Below are 9,283 nucleotides of genomic sequence, written 5' to 3' on the forward strand. Positions count from 1 at the left end.
GTAGAATTTCAGGAAAACTCAGGGGGAACCTCTAAAGACAGATCATGCCTTTGCGTTTTGTAGGGCTTCCTTCCTCATGACCTTTGCCATGGGCGGAATTCCTCATTCTGGCTCCCAGCAGTATAGTACATGCCATAGAATAAAAAAAAAAAAAAAAAAAAAGTTCAAACATCTGTCTGTGTAAACACATGAGAAGTATCTAGTAATTGAAATAGTACATAAGTGAAAGTATGAATCAATATGATGTGGCAAAATTAGAACACTCAGGAAAGTGTTCAACAAAGATGAGATGCCATATATAAATTCTTGATACATATGAGCATGCTGTATTTGGAAGGTGTAACGTTTCTAAAATCTGGGCTTTATAACCAATGCTTATTATTAAATTACATATTTAGTGAGATAACTTATTTTCTCTTGTATGATGTAACATAATTTTACAGAGACAAAAACCACAATGTGTGTGTTTTTCTGTGTGTGAAATATGAACATTTAGCATCATCTTTTAAGTTTCCCCACCGCCCCCCCCAAGGTCTTCTTTCACATCCTTGTTTCTTAGGCTGTAAACCAGAGGGTTTAACATTGGAATCACTAGAGTATAAAACAGCAAAGGCATTTTGTCTTGATCTAGAGAGTAGGATGAACTTGGCCTGAAATACATAAGGAGAATAGTTCCCTAGAAAATTGCCACTGCAGTTAGGTGAGAAGTGCAGGTAAATAATTATTTGAACCTCCCCTCTTCAGAGTGGATCTTCAAGACTGAAAGGATGATATAAAAATAAGAGACAAGAACTCCTGAAATGGTACTCGGTTCAATGAAGCCAAAAACAAGGAATAATGCCAACTCATTGACCTGTATATCAGAGCAGGAAAGGAGGAAATGTGGAGGCAAATCACAGAAGAAATGGTTAATCTCATTTGACACACAGAAACATAAGTGGAATGCTAATGTTGTGTGTATCAGAGCATCTGTCATCCCCACCAGGTAAATCCCAGCCACGAGCAGGGAGCACACCCTATTGGGCATGCTGACCGCATAGAGCAAGGGGCTACTGATGGCCTGTACTGGTCACAGGCCATCACTGCCAGCAGGAGATACTCAGAAACTGCAAAGATACAGAAGACCAAGAATTGCAGAGCACAACCATAGAAAGAGACTGACTTGTTCTTGGTAAATATGTCTACCAGCATCTTAGGGCCAATGGCTGTGGAATAGCAGAGGTCCCAGAAGGAGAAGTGGCTGAGGAAAAAGTACATGGGTGTGTGCAGCTGGATATCCATCCTAATCAGGGTTATCATTCCAAGATTTGCCAGAAGATTGATGAGATAAACATGGAGAACCATCATAAATAGAGTCACTTTGTCCTTGGTGTTCTCAGTAATTCCCAAGAAAATGAATTCAGTCATGGAGATGTAACTGTCTCAGTCCAACATTCTTTGTTCTTGTTTATACTCTTAGAAAAAAAAAATATATATATATATATATGATACATGGATAGGTAATATTTCTTCACATCTTCAAAATATCATAAAGCAGAACACATTTCTTTCTATAAATGTGTTTTTGTATTCAGAAAAGCATCCAGTCATGTGCCCATTATTTAAGGAAGCAAAGCTATCTATTGGGGCTTCTCTGTTGGTTCAGACAATGAAGAATCTGCCTGCAACATGGGAGACCCAGGTTTGATCCAAAAGTCGGGAAGGTCCCTTGGAGAAGGGAATGGCACTCACCCCAGTGTTCTTGCCTAAATAATTCCATGGACAAAGGAGGCTGGTGGGCTACAGTTCTTGGAGTTACAAAGAGTCCAGCATGACTGAGTGACTAACACTTCTTCAGCTATCTATTACCCAATAACAAAAATCAACTAGAATAGACTGTTGAGAAACTGAACCAAATCTATTATGTCATTTATGAGGCACGTTACTTCCTACAAGGTCATGTTGGAGTCTGATTTTTTTTTTTAATCTCAATTGATACATTTGAATTAATTTACTTCTCTTTTCCTCTTCAAAATAATATGAACAAGACTCTAATGTATTAGAGATGTTGAGCTGTAAGACAGGGCTAATAAGTCTCTGTACTTGAAAATATTTACATGGAAACAAAATGGGGTTATAGTTAAAATGTTTCTCACTACATGATTGGTTTAAGAATATTTGTATTAATGACCATGCCACTGACTAATAATAATGATCACTATTTTTGTTACTGGTTTTATGTTATGTTTAATAGTGATCTAAGTATTATCAACCTTTATTCCTGGTAATTTATTATTGATTTGTCACAATACTCGTTACCCCTTTGCAGAGATAGGTGTCAAAAATCAAGTCACTTGATGAGTGAAAGAAAAGATCTAAAAGGAATTGAAAACAATAAATCCTCCGTTATAAATATGTACTGCATCTTCTTTATTCATTCATCTGATAACAGACATTTAGGTTACTTATATGTCTTGGCTATTGTAAACAGCACTGCAGTGAACATTGGGGTACACATATCCTTTCAAACTACAGTTTTCTCTGAATATAGTCGCTGGATTGGGATGGTTAGATCATATGCTAGCTACATTTTTTTAAGTTTTTAAGGGACCTTCATACTGTTCTCCTTTGTGGTTGTACCAATTTACATTCCCACAACAGTGTCGGAGGTTTTTCTGTTCTCCACATCCTCTCCTGATCTGCCTCTTGAGAAATCTGTATACAGGTCAGGAAGCAACTGGACATGGAACAACAGACTGGTTCCAAATAGGAAAAGGAGTACATCGAGGTTGTATACTGTTACCCTGCTTATTTAACTTATATGCAGAGTACATCATGAGAAACTCTGGGCTGGAAGAAGCACAAGCTGGAATCAAGATTGCTGGGAGAAATATCAATAACCTCAAATATGCAGATGACACCACTCTTATGGCAGAAAGTGAAGAGGAACTAAAATGCCTCCTGATGAAAGTGAAAGTGGAGAGTGAAACAGTTGACTTAAAGCTCAACATTCAGAAAATGAAGATCTTGGTTTCTGGTCCCATCACTTCATGGGAAATAGGTGGGGAAAGGGTGGAAACAGTGTCAGACTTTATTTTGGGGGGCTTCAAAATCACTGCAGATGATGACGGTAGCAATGAAATTAAAAGGTGCTTACTCCTTGGGAGAAAAGTTATGACCAACCTAGATAGCATATTGAAAAGCAGAGACATTACTTTGCCAACAAAGGTCAATTTAGTCAAGGCTATGGTTTTTCCAGTGGTCATGTATGGATGTGAGACTTGGACTATGAAGAAAGCTGAGCGCCAAAGAATTGATGCTTGTGAACTGTGGTGTTGGAGAAGACTCTTGAAAGCCACTTGGACTGCAGAGAGATCCAACCAGTCCATTCTGAAGGAAATCAGCCTTGGGTGTTCTATGGAGGGAATAATACTGAAGCTGAAACTCCAGTACTTTGGCCACCTTATGTCAAGATTTGACTCATTGGAAAAGGCTCTGATGCTGAGGGGGATTGGGGGCAGGAAGAGAAGGGGATGGTAGAGGATAAGATGGCTGGATGGTATCACTGACTCGACGGATGCCAGTCTGAGTGAATTTCAGAAGATGGTGATGGACAGGGAGGCCTGGTGTGCTGGGATTCATGGGATCACAAAGAGTTGGACACAACTGAGAAACTGAACTGAACTGAACCGAACCTTTCACTCATACAGCAAATCACTCACTCTTGTATTATGTACTCCTCAGTCTCACCCTAGGGAGCCCTCTTATTCCCACATTCCCAACACATCAGGCTTGAAGGCACATCCCAGGACAGGACTGGCAAACTGACTTCACTCACATGCCTCCAACATGAAAAATAAAACTCATACTCACTCTAGTAGAAAGCATTGGACTTTACTGCCATCCCAGTCACATCCACATCTGGGTGTTGTTTTTTCTTTGGCTCCATTTCTTCATTCTTTCTGAAGTTATTTCTCCACTGTTCTCCAGTAGCATATTAGGCACCTACCGACCTGGGGAGTTCATCTTTCAGTCCTATATTTTTGTCTTTTCATACTGTTCGTGGGATTCTCAAGGCAAGAACAATGAAATAGTTTTCCATTCCCTTCTCCAGTGGACCATAATTTGTCAGAACTCTCCACCATGACCCATCCATCTTGGGTGGCTCTACATGGGATGGCTCATAGTTTCATTGAGGTAGAAAAGTCTGTGGTCCATATGATCAGATAGGTTAGTTTTCTGTGATTGTGGTTTTCAATCTGCCGGCCCTCTCACAGAGAAGGATAAGAGGCTTACTGAAGTTCCCTGATGGGAGAGACTGAGTGATGGGGAAAGTGGGTCTTTTTATGATGGGTGGAGTGATGCTCAGTAAATTTTTAATTCTATTTTCTGTTGAAGGGTGGGGCTGTGTTCTACCCCTGTTATTTAGCTGGGGCCAAATGTTCGAGGTCACTGGTGGCCAGGAGGAGACACCCCACGTCCGAGGTCAGGGGCAGCAGCTGAGAGGAGCTACCCTGCATCCGAGGCCAGGGGCGGTGGCCGAGGGGAGCTATCCCACGTCCGAGGTCAGGGGCGGCTGGGAGAAGCCACCTTTCACCCAAGGCCAGGGGCAGTGGCCCGGAGGAGCACCCGGGAAGCAGTGGCTGTGCGGGAATAGGAGGGCCTGGAGGAGCTATCCCAAGTTGAACGTCAGGAAGGGTGGTGGTAAGGAGATAACCCTCATCCGAGGTAAGGAGCAGCAGGTGTGCTTTGCTGGAGCAGCCCTTCTCTTACCCTATGCCCAAGGTAAGAGAAACCCAACTAAGACGGTAGGTGTTGCAAGAGGGCATCAGAGGGCAGACACACTGAAACCATACTCACAAAAAACCAGCCAATCTAATCACATTAGGACCACAGCCTTGTCTAACTCAATCAAACCAAGCCATGTGCCCGGGGAGGTCATGGTGGAGAGGTCTGACAGAATGTGGTTCACTGGAGAAAGGAATGGCAAACCATTTTGGTATTCTTGCCTTGAGAACCCCATGAACAGTATGAAAAGGCAAAATGATAGGATACTGAAAGAGGAACTCCCCAGGTCAGTAGGTGCCCAATATGCTACTGGAGATGAGTGGAGAAATAACTCCAGAAAGACAGAAGGGACGAAGCCAAAGCAAAAACAATACCCAGCTGTGGATGTGACTGGTGATAGAAGCAAGGTCCAATGCTGTAAAGAGCAATATTGCATAGGAACCAGGAATGTCAGGTCCATGAATCAAGGCAAATTGGAAGTGGTCAAACAAGAGATGGCAAGGGTGAACGTCAACACTCTAGGAATCAGCGAACTAAAATGGACTGGAATGGGTGAATTTAGCTCAGATGACGATTATATCTACTACTGCAGGCAGAAATCCCTCAGAAGAAATGGAGTAGCCATCAGAAGAAATGGAGTATCCATCATGGTCAACAAAAGAGTCCAAAATGCAGTACTTGGATGCAATCTCAACAATGACAGAATGATCTCTGTTCATCCCCAAAGTAAACCATTCAATATCACAGTTATCCAAGTCTATGCCCCAACCAGTAATGCTGAAGAAGCTGAAGTTGAATGGTTTTATGAAGACCTACAAGACCTTTTAGAACTAACACCGAAAAAGATGTCCTTTTCATTATAGGGAACTGGAATGCAAAAGTAGGAAGTCAAGAAACTCCTGGAGTAACAGGCAAATTTGGCCTTGGAATGCAGAATGAAGCAGGGCAAGGACTAACAGAATTTTGCCAAGAAAATGCCCTGGTCATAGCAAACACCCTCTTCCAACAACACAAGAGAAGACTCTACACATGGACATCACCAATGGTCAACACCAAAGTCAGATTGATTATATTCTTTGCAGCCAAAGATGGAGAAGCTCTATACAGTCAACATAAACCAGACCAGGAGCTGACTGTGGCTCAGATCATGAACTCCTTATTATCAAATTCAGACTAAATTGAAGAAACTAGGGAAAACCGTTATACCATTCAGGTGTAACCAAAATCAAATCCCTTATGATTATACATTTAAAGTGAGAAATAGATTTAAGGGCCTAGATCTGATAGATAGAGTGCCTGATGAACAATGGAATGAGGTTCATGACATTGTACAAGAGACAGGGATCAAGACCATCCCCATGGGAAAAAAAATGCAAAAAAGCAAAATTGCTGTCTGGGGAGGCCTTGAAAATAGCTGTGAAAAGAAGAGAGGTGGAAAACAAAGGAGAAAAGGAAAGATATGATCATCTGAATGCAGAGTTCCAGAGAATAGCAAGAAGAGATAAGAAAGCCTTCTTCAGCGAACAATGCAAATAAATAGAGGAAAACAACAGAATGGGAAAAACTAAGGATCCCTTCAAGAAAATTAGAGATACCAAGGGAATATTTCATGCAAAGATGGGGACAGAAATGGAACGGACCTAACAGAAGCAGAAGATATTAAGAAGACGTAGCAAAATACACAGAAGAAGTGTACAAAAAATATCTTTATGACCCAGATATCATGATGGTGTGATCACTAATCTAGAGCCAGACATCCTGGAATGTGAAGTCAAGTGGGCCTTGGAAAGCATCACTATGAACAGAGCTAGTGGAGGTGATGGAATTCCAGTTGAGCTATTTCAATTCCTGAAAGATGATGCTGTGAAAGTGCTGCACTCAATTTGCCAGCAAATTTAGAAAACTCAGCAGTGGCCATAGGACTGGAAAAGGTCAGTTTTCATTCCAATTCCAAAGAAAGGTAATGCCAAAAAATGCTCAAACTATTGCACAATTGCACTCATCTCACAAGCTAGTAAAGTAATGCTCAAAACTCTCCAAGCCAGGCTTCTGCAATACGCGAACTGTGAACTTCCAGATGTTCAACCTGGTTTTAGAAAAGGCAGAGGAACCAGAGATCAAATTGCCAACATCCTCTGGATCATGGAAAAAGCAGGAGAGTTCCAGAAAAGCATCTATTTCTGCTTTATTGACTATGCCAAAGCCTTTGACTGTGTGGATCACAATAAATTGTGGAAAATTCTGAAAGAGATGGGAATACCAGATCACCCGACCTGCCTCTTGAGAAATCTGTATGCAGGTCAGGAAGCAACAGTTAGAACTGGACAGGGAACAAAAGACTGTTTCCAAATAGGAAAAGGAGTTCGTCAAGGCTGTATATTGTCACCCTGCTTATTTAACTTATATGAAGAGTACGTCATGAGAAACGCTGGACGGGAAGAAACACAAGCTGCAATCAAGATTGCCGGGAGAAATATCAATAACCTCAGATATGCAGATGACACCACCCTTATGGCAGAAAGTGAAGAGTAACTAAAAAGACTCTTGATGAAAGTGAAAGTGGATAGAGAAAAAGTTGGCCTAAAGCTCAACATTCTGAAAATGTAGATCATGGTATCCAGTCCCATCACTTCCTGGGAAATAGATGGGGAAACAGGGGAAACAGTGTCAGACTTTTACTTTTTTGGGCTCCAAAATCACTGCAGATGGTGCTTGCAGCCATAAATTAAATGACGCTGACTCCTTGGAAGAAAAGTTATGACCAACCTAGATAGCATATTGAAAAGCAGAGACATTACTTGGCCGACTAAGGTCGGTCTAGTCAAGGCTATGGTTTTCCCTGTAGTCTTGTATGGATGTGAAGGTTGGACTGTGAAGAAGGCTAAGTGCTGAAGAATTGATGTGTTTGAACTCTGGTGTTGGAGAAGACTCTTGAGAGTCCCTTGGACTGCAAGGAAATCCAACCAGTCCATTCTGAAAGAGTTCAGCCCTGGGATTTCTTTGGAAGGAATGATGCTAAAGCTGAAACTCCAGTACTTTGGCCACCTCATGCGAAGAGTTGACTCTTTGGAAAAGACTCTGATGCTGGGAGGGATTGGGAGCCGGAGGAGAAGGGGACCACAGAGGATGAGATGACTGGATGGCATCACTGATTCAATGGACGTGAGTCTGAGTGAACTCCGGGAGATGGTGATGGACAGGGAGGCCTGGCGGACTGCTATTCATGGGGTTGCAAAGAGTCGAACACGACTGAGTGACTGAACTGAACTGAAACTATGGTGGTGTAATGAAGATAATGGTGACCTCCTTCAATAGTTCCCATGCATGCACTGCTACAGTCAATGCCCCAACCCTGAAGCAGGCCACCACTGACCAAGGCCTCTGCAAAAGACCCCTGGACACTCACCAGCCATTCTGGGTTAGTCTCTTCTGCAGTCACTGCTCCTTTCTCCTGTGTCCTGGTATGTACAAGGTTCTGTTTGTGTCCTCCAAGACTCTGTTTCCCCAGTCCAGTGTATGTTCTGGCATCTCTATGGTGGAGTTAATGGCAAACTCTTCCAAGATGGCTTAGGCCATACCCAGATCTGCAGCACACAGAGCCGCTGCCTCTGTGGAAGCCCAATGCTCTCCCATACTTCCACACGAGACACTCAAATACAATTCTGCCTCAGTCTCTGTTGGGAGTCTGCATCCTGGTGTGTACAAGGTTTGTTTAAGCCCTCTAAGTGTTTCTGGCGGGTATCGGGTTTAATTCTAAATGCAATTTTGCCCCTCCTACAATTTTTACTGGGCTTCTCCTCTGCCCTTGGACAAGGGTTATCTTCTCACAGCTTCTCTAGTGCTGCATAGGAACCTGGAATATTAGGTCCATGAATCAAGGAAAATTGGAAGTGGTCACACAGGAGATGGCAAGAGTGAACATCAACATTTTAGGAATCAGTGAACTAAAATAGACTGGAATGGATGAATTTAACTCAGATGACCATTATATCTACTGCTGTGGGCAAGAATCCCTTAGAAGAAATGGAGTAGCCGTCATAGTTAACACAAGAATCCAAAATATAGTCTCTTGGATGCAGGCTCAAAAACAACAGAATGATCTCTGTTTGTTTTCAAGGCAAACCATTCAATATTACAGTAATCCAAGTCTATGTCCCAAACAGTAATGCTGAAGAAGCTGAAGTTGAATGAGCCTATGAAGACATACAAGACCTTCTAGAACCAATACCCCCAAAAGATGTCCTTTTCATCACAGGGGACAGGAATGTAAAGTGGAAAGTCAAGAAATACCTGGAGTAACAGGCAAATTTGATCTTAGATATACAGAATGAAGCAGAGTAAAAGCAAATAGAGTATTGCCAAGAGAATGCACTGGTCATAGTAGATACCTTCTTTCAAGAACACAAGAGAAGACTCTACATTTCGACGTCACCAGATGGTCAATAGGAAAATCAGATTTATTGTATTCTTTACAGCCAAAGATGGAAAAGCTCTATACATTCAGCAGAAACAAGAC

General features: G+C 42.1%; 1 pseudogene; it reads right to left on the reverse strand.

The window, feature by feature from the left end:
- Positions 1-505: 505 nt before the first annotated feature.
- On the reverse strand, positions 506-1,434 carry LOC138089314 (olfactory receptor 5W2-like; annotated as a pseudogene).
- Positions 1,435-9,283: the final 7,849 nt, after the last annotated feature.

Source organism: Capricornis sumatraensis, chromosome 12 (assembly GCF_032405125.1).
Source record: "Capricornis sumatraensis isolate serow.1 chromosome 12, serow.2, whole genome shotgun sequence".
NCBI classification, from domain to species: Eukaryota; Metazoa; Chordata; class Mammalia; order Artiodactyla; family Bovidae; genus Capricornis; species Capricornis sumatraensis.